General features: G+C 36.9%; 1 pseudogene; it reads left to right on the top strand.

The window, feature by feature from the left end:
- The first annotated feature begins 548 nt into the window (after nt 1-548).
- LOC113577471 lies at nt 549-4,121 on the top strand (annotated as a pseudogene).
- Nucleotides 4,122-12,490: the final 8,369 nt, after the last annotated feature.

The raw sequence follows: 12,490 nt of genomic DNA, 5'->3' as shown, positions 1-12,490 counted from the left end.
GCCCAACATCAAGGACCATGGTAACTCAGTGGTTAAGATACTTCTGTAGTAGTCAGAAGGTTGCCAGTTCCAACCCCACCACTGCCAAGTTGCCACTGTTGGGTCCCTGAGCAAGGCCCTTAACCCGCAATAGCTCAAGTGTTACTCAGTCATAATTCATAATAAGTCGCTTTGGATAAAAGTGTCAGCTAAATGCTGTGAATGTAAATCTTTCAAACAAGCCTAAACGTATAGACTACTTAATGCTTTGAAATAGTCTAAAAGCCTTAGAAGAGCATAGAAAAGCACTGGAGAGCATGTTAAACCTAGAATGCCTCAACTCTGAGGAGATGAGGAGAATGCATCTGCAGATAAATAGTTTTGGGTATAAAAAGCAAAGCTGGGTGAGGCAGAGTGAGACCTTCAATAGACAAATAGTTAGCCAGCCTCCAAGACAAGTGGAGAACAGGCACAAGCTATGTTTCAACTTTAGAGAAATGCTGCAATAGTGCTAGATTTTCTGTGACTGCCCTGAAAAAAACTTTTACCCTCAGAATCATACCACGCCAATGTGGAGGGATATAAAGAAGGAGGAGGAGGATGACAAAGATGATGTGTCAATGGTAATAGCAGGGACATGTGTGTTACCACCCCCACCGGCTCCACCATCTCCACTGCCTAGATTAGTGCCACTTGATCATGCTAATGGTGCTACCCAGCAGCCTCCAGTTGTGATAACACAGTTCACTGTCATGGCAGGGTTGGTCCAGTCTGCAGAGTCAATGCCTGAATCTCATTGATTTACAAACAATCTTAAGAATGACAATATTGCAAGTGTTTCCCTAAAGCCTGCTTAACTGCCAAAACTACAAACCAGTTTAACTAGTACTTTGTCGACTCTGCCTCTGCAACTGCACTGAAAAGGCACCACAAGTCAAAAACTGAACCACTGATTTATATACATTTTCTTATTATTATTATTATTATATCTTATTATTATACCACAATAGTATTATTGGGAAAATATTTATTAAAATCTATTGATTATTAATTAAGTATTTTAATGAATGAGAAAAAAAAAACATTCCTGCCAATTCCTATCATATCAAGCCTATAAATAGTCACAAAATGAACCTTTTCTGCAACTAACCAGAAGCATAGCAAACAGGCAGTGCCCGTTCATTTAATTTACTTGATTTAAATATGTACATCAACAAATCAATAAATCATCTATACTTCAATCAAGTTAAATTGTTTGTTTCACATTAATGAAATGATTATATCACAGTTTATGTGTGTGTGGGGGGGGTTCATATGTGTGTGTGTCTGTGTGTGTGCTTTGGGATAAGATTAAGCCAAGGGGCTTCACACTGGAAAGATTTATATCTACCCACTACATACATACATACATGTGTACAAAGTTTGTTTTATACTGACAGCATAATTATAGCTAGTATATTTATTGTCATTGAATGTAGAGCACATGGTATGGTTTGAAAATATATATAAACTTCATATGTCATCAATGTCACTTAGGATTAAAATGCCATGCAACTAGAAATGACAAATCCTTAATTCTGATGGTTCAAAGGTATTAATGTTTTTGTCTCATTTGTAACAGAGTAGTAGAGGATTCTTGAAAAGGAATGCAGTCTTTATATCATCCTGAAAGATTATGAAGTTTTTAAGTATTATAATTATTATATTAGCCAATAAAATTTGTTTTATTGGTAGGTTGATAAGTAAACACAAAAGGTATTCTTGTTGTCTCAATAGTGGATTATTTGTAACTCAGTGAAGCCACTCTCTGAACAGATAAAACATGAGCAAAAGTTTCATATATAACTTCCTTAGGAATCCCACAGTTCTGATAATATTCACATATTTCTATACTTTTCTGGAGGAATTCTTCATTCTCAATGTTAATACGATTATATATATAACTATTATGCTTTGAACCAGCATGTCTGTGAGTGTTTTTAAAGCATCAGAGTACCCTTAAATTTTAAGACCATTCGTAAAAGAATATTCTGACATTAGGAATGCTCTCGAAAACTCACTCAAAAACAGGTACTTACACCAGCAATTCCAGCATCAGCAGAGCACAGGGGACATAGTGCTATTCAAGCAAGGGATAGAACCACTAGTACATCTATAGTGTCTGTAATTAAAACAATGATAGGCTCCAATGGTGAGCACTTTGATATCAGTCAGCAGATAACACTTCATGAGTGCACAGTGCATTCCTGCACTGTAGCTATACTTCCCTGTAAAGGTCTAGTTGCATTATTCCAGAGTACATTAATGCTACAAAATAGAACTTTTATCTTAGAACTAAACGATATCTGGCAAATAGTACACACAACCATCCCATCCAAGCTAGTATTTAACGCTCTATGGGAACTACTGGATGGGACAATTATGAATCCCTTACTGGGAGAAACAAACACTGTGTTAATTAAACTCACCAGGCCCCTGTAAATCTTAGAGACACTGTGCTAGATGCATGGGATAAGATAATGCCTGTAAAGCAAAGGAAAGAACCCCTGAACAATTTGCAGTGCAGAGTGGGTAGTTTTAGGGAGAACTCAGGAATAGAAGAGTCGACTAGGTATAAAAAAATAAAAATAAAAATAAACCTATTACAGCTTCTGAAAAATGATGCAGGTCCACATGTATAATAGACATTAAGTCATGGAACAAATCTCCTGGATAACACATTTAATTTTATAGTTCAGTGGGCTACAGGGAGGCAAAATCACTTGAAAAGTAACAAAAAAAATTATGCAGTAGTTCACTGGTGGGCAGAATGGACAGTGCATAATGAACCAGGCAGGTTTAGCACCTTTGTAAGTTCTGTGACAAGTCAGGGGACTTGACTGAAGAGTGCGTCAAGCTAGATAAGCTGCAGTCTGGCACTAAAAAGATGCATAAGCCCAAGTAACATGAAGGGAAGCAGTGGCTCAAAACACCCAAACTTCCCTAGTGAGCAGAGTTTAAACCGAACAGTGAGTACCAGGTGTTAAGACAGCAGTTTGTTCAAATCACTCAGTGATTAGATGCAGTAGAAAGCAATAACCCAAATCTTGTAAAGTCTGACCTCCTGCTAGTTGAAATCTGCAGTTCAGAACTGGGTTGTATGATTTCCCTTTCTGAAGGCAATGTTATCCACTGTGGTAATTGAATCAAAATTAGAGCTAAACCTGGAGGCATACATACACATGGCTTCAAACACAAATGGAAGATTTTGTTCCTGATTACCCAAACAGATTACCTGTTCAAATTCCATACTCACAGTCATGCAATAAGTGAGATTTACTCAGCGTCATTACCAGACTATTTGGTAGCAGAAATTCATTACTAAACGCATACCAAATTTCTAAAGAGTCACAATACACTTCATGGCTTTCTAATCAGTTTGCAACAATCTGAATAACAGTGATAATAGCATTATTAAAGCAGTCAAGTCAGAAACCCAGACTTTGGTATACCTCAGTCACATAATTTTTAATCAAACACATGCCATAGAGCTTGAATTTGCTTATAGAGCTCAAATCTCCAGCAAGGCAGGGGGTCCTCAATCTCAGAAATCTCTATGTCGTTGAATCTTGGATCTTGATTGATGGTTTAAGTCAACTTCAATTAAAAATAACCGTTATGCTGAACTGCTGACCTCTATTATGATACACAATGGAAAATGTTCTGGTTGTATTGGTTTTTTATTTAACTTGCCTTTTTATTCACTCTGATTGTTTAATAAGGCAATGCTGTCAAAGATCAGGTTATCAAATGGGATTAGATGATTTGTTATACAATTAAAAAGGAACTGAAGTGTTGCTCACCACACTTTCTTGTTGTCATGAAATATCCTTGCAATATATTAACACATTTTCAAATTATACAAAGTTGATTAGTGTATTCGTTGAATTGATACTCTGATGCAATCCAAGTGTCATGCACCCAGTGGTGTAATTAACAAAATGATGTCTTTCAACTATTGGGGTCTTCTGTGTCCTGCCAATCATGCTTTCTGTCTAGAAGTGAGAGATGATTTTGCAATGGGACACTGCAAAGCCTCTCACGAAGCTTCTCTCAGACACCATACAGCCGGTTCAGCACCTGAATCAGATAACCTGTTATAACCTCACTCAATCACAAGTGGAATGTTATTCTCACTCAAGCACAAGGTATGTTATCTTTTGATGTTTTGTTTGAGTATTTGTTTCCCTATTGTTTAATGATTTTATTGTTGGTAAATTAATAAAAGCTGGTTGGTCGCTAAATTTTCTCTTGAATACATCTACAGTAGACTAAGATAAATTAAGTATCGGATATAGGTTTATGTACACTAGAACCAATTCCCTATGAAGTATTTGATTTCAGCTGCACACATTTATTAGGCTAAACCCCTAAGTAAGATTAGTCACACAGTAATCTAACAAACCAAGGCTACTGTTTAGCAGTAAAGTGGAGTTATTTTTCTTTGCCTTGTTATTATCATTATCATATTTTATTGTTAGACAAAGCTTTCAGTAGTAGAGTAGTTAAATAATTTATCTAAAACCCTGACAATTGCACATTAAAATTTTGAGAATATATAATATTGTGTAGGACCCCTGCACTTTATATTTTACTTTCACTTAGCAGTCAGTATTATTATACAATGGACAAGCACAAGTAGTACTGTATTTTAACCAAATTTTGAACTTGACAGTATATCCCTGTTGCCCATATGAAAAATGTAAAAATATAATACACACTAAATGTAGAAAGCTGTGTCTGTTGCACAAGATAATGTAGATACTACATTGAAGGAGGGATATATTGATTATTAAATATAAATTTTCAAATGTAAATAAATAAATAATTGTAAATAAAAGATGCAATATCAGGTGTGCAAAAACATTTTTCATTTAGGTGGATATTCTCTTATTTATGCCGGATACTTGCGTAATCTTATTTTACATGCCGTATAACAAGCCCACCTCTGTTTCTGTGCTGTGAATATAGTATGGGGTGAATGTCATGCACACTGCTGATTTTAATTTTTGAATATCCAAGTACATACTGTCTGATCACTACTAACTTACTTAGGACGGAATATTGTTGGACAGTCTATGTCACGGACGCTCCCGTCCCCACTAGTCACGTGGTACGGCCCACCGCGTGCAGTGAGAATTAATCGTCTTGTTTATAAACGACGCCTTTGTACTTAGCAGGCACCTGCACATGGTTTAGTCTGGTAATGTTTGTGTTTACTTAAACCGCTGTGGAAGTGTGCTTTGTTGTCGGTTATTGATCGTGTTTACGATGTTCATGGTGTCTGTGAAATGCTCACATCGTTAATGTTAGACGTATGTGTATTAATGTTCACCGTTTACGTTATGTGAGTTACTTTGTCTTCCATAAATGTCCATAAATGTCTGTCTCCTTCGAGGGAGTCTGTGAGTCCTTGCCCTGCGGCACTCGGGCCGTGACATCCACAATGAACTGCTGTCTCTCTTTTAGTCATATTTTCCATAAACGTAAAATAAATTATGATATAGTTTCAGATATAGCAAAGTAAACTTCAAAATATATTCATATGCAAGCATGTTTGGAAATTATGATCCCTATAACAAAAGCAGAAAATAAGCAAATATTTATTTGCTCCCTAAACACCACCGAAGAAAAAAACAACTACGCAGAAGCAAGAAAACATGAAGAAGTACATGGATCCTACACAGAACTGAAAGACCATCTTTCTGTTTCAAAAGAGGGGCAGCACTATTATTATATACTTTTCATTGAAACTCAGTATATCACTGCCTTTAAGAATTTAATAGTTTTTTCTCAGATCATACAGCTGGCTACTGCAAGCTTATTGGCAAAATCCCTAAAAATTAGAATGCTTGCACCAAGGTAGAAGACATCAATGACTCTTAAAGCGTCAATACCCTCCTACCCTTATCCCAGCACCACATACTTCTATTTTTTACTTTCTTTTTAAAATAATTTTTCTACACTAAATGGAAATGCCCCCTACCCATTCAACCATCTATGATCACTGATGATCCTAAATGTTTCTTTCACACCATTTCGCTCTGGAGTTCCCCAGGCCTGCTCTTGAGGAAGGTTTGGACATGGATGGTGTCTGCACCCTTCTACAGCCAATGCACAGCCACTGCTCAGGAGCAGACTCCTCTTCCTCCTCTTTTTACTCCTTTCTTTTTCCTCTTCCTGCTTACAACAGCTGCCTATCATCTTTTCATCTCCGTTTCTCACCTGATAGTGGCCCCAGGGGATGATAAAATAATGAGGCATATCAGGAAACAGCAAAGGGGGGGGAAAAAAGACAATGATGCAATATTTGTTGTTTTGCCTCTGTATTTTAAGAGAGTGTGTTCAAGATGTACACACACATATTATTATATAACACACACACACACACACACACACACGTGTGTGTGTGTGTGTGTGTGTGTGTGTGTGTATGTGTATGTGTGTGTGTGTGCTTCTCAAAATGTGGGAGAAAATCAGAAATTCAGTGTGATTCAGTGCAGAATATATACAAGTATTTGTACTGTGATAAGGGGTCCTGAAGTGGCAGTGTTGTGGTGCACTGGAGGGTCTGAAGGTGCAGCAGTATATTTTTTGCTGCTTCTCTGTTGTGTTGTTGTTATTGAATTGTTGCTTCCTTGTTGAAGTGAAAATAGGAGTTTTACATTTCTTAATTGTTCTTTAAGCATCTGTTAAAACCAGAAAATGGTTGCTTGAGGCAATGCTTTTTTTAAAAACAGTAGGCAAATTAGCTTAATTTGAAAGTAAGGCCATAATGCACACTGAGCAGCAATTAAAACAATGCAGCATCTTACTCTAACAACTGCTACCACAATATAAGCACTCAATGCTACATTTTAATACCACCAAAATTAAGACAGCATGTTTTCATAGCATCAGTATTTTTCCTGAACATATACTACCTGGAGTTGCCTCAAGGATGACAATTGATATAGGCCTCTACATTGGGGCTATCCATTTATTGTATGCCTACTACCTAAGCTGGAAGTCTGAATTAATTAATTTCCTGAGACTGTTGCTCTTTTTCCATAGCCAAAAAGACCAGCTCTTAATGTCTTGGGCACAATTTTAAGTGAACTATTAATGATAAATAATTAGAAATTACTAATGTTGTACCTAGAGTTGCCTTACCATACAGAAAAAAGCCAAAGATTTCCTCTCACTCTCAGATATAGACTGGACATTTTCTTCTAAACTGTTAAATCAGCATTTGAATATTTCTTAAAAGAAAAAGAAAATCTAGGTTTGTTTGACTGAAGACATCTGTGCTTAAACAGTAATAGCTGAGAATGTTTGCTCCAGACTGAAAATTCAAGTGAGCTTCTCTGAAAAAGAACATTTTGCTGGTGAAATAGCAGTCTTCAGGAATTCCAATGTATTTTGGCAAGCTTGACTGATAGAATACAGAAAAGTGGGTTTAAGGGATAGAGGCCTGCAAAAGGCTAGCTCTGGCAAGGCCATACAGCTACCTCAGGCATGCTAGAGAATCCTGATATAATGTCAGGAAATAGACATGTGACAAATAGGACTTCTGATGTGCAATTTATTTTATCCAACACACCAACTTCTCACTGAAATATTTATTTTAATGGTGATGCACCTCAGGTGGACAATTCAAAGCTCACCAAGCATGCTAAACATACTTTTATCAAGCAAAAGCATACAAAAACTCTTAAAAATAAAGCCATTCGACCATATAATTGCTTTGTTTTGTAACTCTGTTCATTCTCTGAAGACAGTAGGTAAGAAACATCTGGACCAAAACTGGAAACAAATAGATGTGTGAACCTGCACTGCCAAAAACCTCTATCCTGTTTTTAGCAGAAGAGTATAATTTCTATGTGGAGTCTGGCTTTTCTCAAAGCTTCTCTCTGATGCCATCTTAGGGGGTTTCTCTTTGCCTTTGTCACCTTAGGCTTGCTTATTAAGGGTCTAGGCCTGGATTTCTATAAAGCTGCTTTGTGATGATGCCTGTTGTAAAACATTCCATGCAGTTTCATCACTGATCATTTTGATGTATGAACAGCACACATCTTTACATTTGTGACAGATTTAATTATATCCATAGCATCAACAAAATCATGCTGATGTACATTTGCTAACATTACACACAAGTGAACAAGTCTACTGGAACTACTGGAGGGTCTGGGACAGAATAAGATAAAATTTAAATACCAGAAATACAGAGAACATATTAAACAGTCATAAAACCCAAACAAACCATACAATAACTGACAAGAAATCTAACAAAACACAGGGCTTACAAAATATAGAGCTTAACAAGGGATAACTAGACACAGGTGATAGCAATCAATGGCAGGGAACTAAATAAGGAGGTGTAACAGAGCAAAATCTAAACAAAAAATCACATTGAAGTGAGTCACCAAGGGAACCGTGATGGCTCAGGAGGGGAACAACTGACAACAAGCATGTGCAGGGCATGTTAAAAAAAAAAAGGTCTTTAAAGGTCTTAGAGAAAAAGTACCCTTGGAGAAAGTAAGCAGTAATGCTTACTTAATAGGAAAAAAAAGTAAGTAATAGTGCTTACTTATTTTTCTTAATAATTTAAGAAAAATTCAACAATAATGCATGCAAAAATAAAATAAAACACAAAGCACATTGCTATATAAATATAGAATATAATTTAGCTAAGGAGATTACCTGTTTTTTAACCTACAATTTTATAAAATTGTATATTGCATTCTGTAAAAATATTGTGTGCATAAAAAAGTAATGAACTAATTGGGTCTAGACAACAAGGATCATCAGCTATAAATCTTAATGTGATTAGCACTGTACATTTTGCTTGGCCTGAAGCTTTGGTGGGGGAGCAAGTATCTGATTACATTTGAGATAGTCCAGTATTCTCCAGAGGATGCGCTTTGTAGAGCTGGGGTAATAGTTATTTTGTGCAAAGTGCAAAGCTTCTGAGGAATCTTCATTAACATGTTTGTGCCTTTGAATATGTTAGATTGTTTTAGTATTTCTCCTTCATCTTTGTACCACAAAAGATTAATTACAATTATTCTTGATCTTTTGTTATCAAATTTTCCAGTACAGTTTTAAGTCTATTTTAAGATGATCACTTTTATCACTTTTTTAATTTGGTTCCCATTTCTTATTTGAAATCATGTAGCTATCTATTAAAATGCTGTTTCTATTTGACTGATTTTCTAAGTATTCTGTATTTGTTTATTTGTTGAGATCTGAATGCTCCCAAAGTCACTTGTTTTTAATGATGAAGGGCTAGAAGGTGAGACTGCTTTTCAGTATTTGGACATACTTAATGAAATTGACTTAGTCAGAGTCATTCCTGTGTTCTCAGGGTCCTGTAACCAAGGGTCCGTTATTCCCCAGATTTATATGGAACATAATGGGAACATGATAATGGGTCCTATATTCTCAAGGTCCTATGTTCCCAAGTTCTACATATGTGATCTCCCAGGGTCCTATTTTCCTAGGATTTTATTCTGCCAATTTGGGAAAAGAATTATGGTTAGGTTTAAAGTTAGGGTCAAGTGATTGCCTAAATTAGTTGCTGTTTTCCCTGGCCACATGTTCAAATTCTGGCCTAATTACGCTACAGTACTCTGGTGATTGCAAGACATGTCTGCCCTGATTACAGCATCAAAGAGACACCACTGAATCAGTTTACTTACCTTACGGTGTAGACATTGTCCATTCCTCCTCACTCATAAACATTCCAGTTGTTCACCTGTGGTTAGCAATAGTTTGTGCAGCATTAACTAGCAGCGTAGCAGTAGTCATAACATAGCAGCAGTCCCTGTGTAGTGTAACAGCAGTAACAGTATCGTCATAGTGTAACATCAGTATCATGCTAGCATAGCAGCATTCCCGATGTAGTGTAACAGCAGTATCAGTATCGTCATAGCGTAACATTAGTATCATCATAGTGTAGCCACATTTCCTACACAGTGTAACAGCAATATCAGTATTATCATGGTATAGCAGTAGTCCTGACATGGTATAACAGCAGTATCATATTAGCATAGCAACAGTCCTGACATAGTGAAACAACAGTACCAGTATCATCATAGAATAGCAGTAGTTTATGCAGAGGGGTGTAGTTTGGTTTGTGTTAAAGACCAGGCAAAATATGAAACTCCAGCTTTTGATGACAGATAACAAAATGTCACAACAAAGGAACATTTTTGCAACAGACATTTCCTGACCCTGATAACAACCAATATGGACTATCTCATACTCAGTAATTAGTTTGCTCAGCAACCTTAAATACATGGTTTAGGGTTTGGTTTACTGCCAAAACTTTGTTAAACATATTGTATGATACAGTTCCTCACTCTTTGCACTAGAATAGTTGCAAATGATTTTTGTTAATAAATTCATCTTGTCATTGGCACTATAAGTAGGTGGGTTTCTTCAGTAAGGATGACAAGTCTGGTGCAAAGTCAACATCCTGTCTCTGAATGACTTCAGGAAAACACATGGTGTTCATTCTCCAATCAATACTGACAGCTTCTTTGTGTTAATTGTCACAAGCGCCAAGTTTCTTGATTCCCATATAATAGAGAACCTTATCTGGATGCTCAATACCAGATACATACCCAAGAAAGCCCAGTTAATCTACTTCCTGAGGAGGCTGAAGAAAGTTCATCTCACTACTACCATCCTCACCATGTTCTAAAGAAGGACAATAGAGAGCATCCTGAGCAGTTGCATCATGACTGGTTTGGGAATTGCTCCAACTCAGACTGCAAGACCCTGCAGAGAATAGTGAGGACAGCTGAGAAGATAATCTGGGTTTCTCTCCCCTCCACACGGTGCTATTGCAAATCTACCAGCATTGTGGATGATCCCACACACCCCTCACACAAACTCTTCTCTCTCCTACGATCTGGGAATAGTTACTAAAGTACTCAGGTCCTTATAGTCAGACTGTGCAAAAGTTTATTCCCCCATGCCATCAGACTCCTCAAATCCAAGAGACCAACAAATATTTAATAAAAATGGTCATGTATTTTATATTTATTGTTTATCACTTATTGTTCATCACTTCTTCTGTGTTGGTATTGTATTTCATATTTATCTTATACACTTGTTATTTTTTGTGTTGCACCAGGGTCATAGAGGAACATTATCTCGACCTGTAATTAGCTGAAATGACAATAAAAAGCCACTTGACTCTGTTGAAGTGCTTTGGGTTGGAAAACAATAGGATGGAAAAGATGTAAGATATAAAAAGTAGGCTTTGCTTAACAATATCCAGATATATGCCAAAAAGAACAGGTGGTATTTCAGAAGCTTTAGAAGCTTCCCATGCCTCCACTTATTTGTTATCATGATGTCCTTCCCATTTGTTTTTTGCACAGGAAAGGGGCACCAGGCAAAATTTCATTGTTTGACAGGAATAAGTATAATTGAAACAGAATGCAGAGAAACACATGAAATCTAAAGATTGTCCTTTCCAAAAGAATAGCTGTCTCACACATATGTATACACACACATACACACATAATTATTTTGTATTTAGCTGAAGATTGGTGTCACAGTCTAATCCTCCAAAAAATCCTCAGACAGAACACCATCTGTAATTATCTCTAAGCCTAGAGGAGAAGAGCCTCATTGGGAATCCCTGACCAATGTAGCCCTCTATCTATTCCACCAGCCCTTTGTCCTTTTCTGGCTCTCCCTGTTCTCTTGAGTCAAAGAGCCGCCGGGAGTGAAGGGAGCAGGTGGGAGGCATGCCTGTCTAATCTGGCTCCACATCACACTGGGGAAATTGCAGCAGGGCTGGAATGCTGACGAATGGACTATAATCCATTGAAATGAACTCACGCCTCTTATTGCCTCCAGGAACATGAGGTGTTCCATCACTGATTATTGTTATTTTAGGTATTATCACAACAATGGATTCACAAAGGTCGTGCAAGAAAAACAGGAGGAGGAAGTGGTCTCAGGAGAGTTCAGTCAAAATGCTTTCATTTCTAAGGAATGGTACAGAAAATTATGGCAGCTTTACATTTGATTTTCTGATAGCTGTTTGTTTTAGTTAATGGTATATAAAGAAGGTTTTATAGTTGTAAAATTAACAACTATGTAGTTAACGACTGTAGCCCATCTTTTGTCATTCAGCCTTTATCCCTTTCTTAAATAGTCTCTGAACAGAAGACCACTGCTTACCAGATATTGTCTGAATATTACTTGGTTGATAGACTGCTATAAAGAGATTAGATGGTAGGAGCATAGAAGTGGATGTTGAGCTGGACAAGCTTCCCAGGCACAGCAGTGTTGCGAATTTATTAATATGAACATGAAAATATCTAACACCAGTAATCAAGAAATGGGAGATTGCAGCATATGGCTTTACTTTATAGATGTATGCTCTCAAGACTTTTGCAATAAATACATTTTTCTAAGTGACTGGAGTATACAGCATGACTCTGAGAAAATAGGTTTTACCTCCTTCCTC

Source organism: Electrophorus electricus, chromosome 8, assembly GCF_013358815.1.
Source record: "Electrophorus electricus isolate fEleEle1 chromosome 8, fEleEle1.pri, whole genome shotgun sequence".
Taxonomy (NCBI): Eukaryota; Metazoa; Chordata; class Actinopteri; order Gymnotiformes; family Gymnotidae; genus Electrophorus; species Electrophorus electricus.
This window is presented reverse-complemented; position numbering and strand designations above follow the sequence as displayed.